Here is a 1715-nt window from a genome sequence, read left to right as displayed (position 1 = left end):
ATGGGAACACGCAGCCCTTGTGCTGGAGCTGAGCTGCTCTGCCCAGCACTGCTGGCCACCATCCGAGCTGGTTTTGCTTGTCCTGGTTCCCTGACAGCTGGGGCCCTGGGCAGAACCCAGACAGCCTGGGCTCACCTCAGGGAAGGAGGAGGCGGCCCTGGAGAAGCTGTACCAGGTGGGGCTGCTGCTGCTGGGGACAGTGAGGACGACATCAAGGATGACAACCTCTTCCTCCACCTGGTCACCGGCAGCTGAAGATGATGGACTTTGATTCTGGCGCCTTCTCCAAAGCCAGGCTCCACAGGGAATTTGCAGGTGAGTCCACACGCAGGGGGATGCTCCCAGATTTGGGCATTGCACAGCCTGGCCGGGAACCAAAGGTTCCCCCATTGCTGGGGCAGATGCAGCTGATCCTTCAGTCGGCTGCCAGGCTGCTTTTGGCAGGGCTGGGGGGATGGGCTGGGGTGCTGATGAAATGGGAGTGGGCTCCTGGCCCTGCCAACAGCCCCAGCACCCACCGTGCCCCGGGCTGGGGCTGGGGCAGCCAGCCCGACACAAAGAAACCCCCATGGTGGGAGCAGAGGTGGGACTCCAGAACCTGTGCAGGGGCTGCTTTGCTTTGCAGGCAAGGAAGGGCTTGGGCTGCTCCACTGCCCCTGTTTGCTTTGGGATCACCGTTATTTTGGAGGGCAGTGCAGGGGGGAAGGGAGACAGCCTGGGCTTCCCTCACCTGTGGGTGGGTTTTTCCCGGGCATGCAGGGGTTGGGCCTTCCTTAAGCCCCTGACAGAGATAAGATTTTTGACCTTTTTTCTTGTTCCCCTTTTTGTCTGTAATCTATTTTCAATAATTTGTTGTGTGTTTTTCTAGAGGAAGCGTTCCAGGTGGGGTCCAGTTTGGATGGGGAAATGCTTGGGAGCAGCTGTGGCGTGGATTGGCCGTGCCTGGGAGAAGGATGAGGACATCGTTTGGGACCAGCTTTTCTTCCAGCGGAGGATCGTGTGAGGTGGGTCCTGTCTGCTTGGCATGGTGGGATCAGAGCTTTGGGGAGATGGCAGCGAGCACAGGAGCATCCTGCTCTAGGCAGCTGCTGAGGGCTGGATGTGCCGTGGCCGGCTGCAGGCTGGGCACATGTCCTGCCCTCCTGCTCTGCTCCCAAAGGCAGCAGGGATGGGCAGTTCTGGGCACAGCTCTGGGCACGGCCAGCATGGCCTGGGCACTGCGGGCGGCTGGGACAAGGGGACAGGAGCCTTCAGCTGACGGGCACTTTCTGGTTTCTCTCCTTGCAGCCAGGCTCTGCGGGTGCTGAGGCTGCTCTGGGCTCTGCCAGGGCTCTGCTGGAGCTCAGCACCGGGCTGCAATCAGCCAAAGAAGAAATGGGGTGACCTGCAGCACAGACCTGCTTGAGCATTTCAGCAACACAGCTCAAGTTTGCAGAGTGTACACCTCCAAGGGCAAACATGACACCACCCAAAAATTAAACTTTTTCAATAACTTCTGAAATGAAATCAATCTGGGATGGCCCCAAATGACATTTTGCAGCTTGCTCAAGCTGTAGCTCAGCCCTTCTCTGAACTGTTCTCTCCCCCACCTGCCTTTTACTTCCCAACTGCTCCCTCTTGTCCCCCAGTGAGTTCCCAGCCCATGGCAGTCTCCATCACACTGTTGCCTTCCTTGGTGCCCCTCACCATGAGGAAGGCCAAGCCCCAGGCTTAGG

General features: G+C 58.7%; 1 long non-coding RNA gene across 1 annotated transcript; it reads left to right on the top strand.

Moving 5' to 3' along the window:
• Nucleotides 1-231: 231 nt before the first annotated feature.
• Nucleotides 232-1506, top strand: LOC137467447 (uncharacterized). The gene is made up of 2 exons (XR_010995510.1): nt 232-315; nt 1288-1506. It is a non-coding gene; the product is annotated as an uncharacterized lncRNA (long non-coding RNA).
• The last annotated feature ends 209 nt before the right edge of the window (nt 1507-1715 follow it).

This window comes from Anomalospiza imberbis, unplaced genomic scaffold (assembly GCF_031753505.1).
Source record: "Anomalospiza imberbis isolate Cuckoo-Finch-1a 21T00152 unplaced genomic scaffold, ASM3175350v1 scaffold_64, whole genome shotgun sequence".
Taxonomy (NCBI): domain Eukaryota; kingdom Metazoa; phylum Chordata; class Aves; order Passeriformes; family Viduidae; genus Anomalospiza; species Anomalospiza imberbis.
This window is presented reverse-complemented; position numbering and strand designations above follow the sequence as displayed.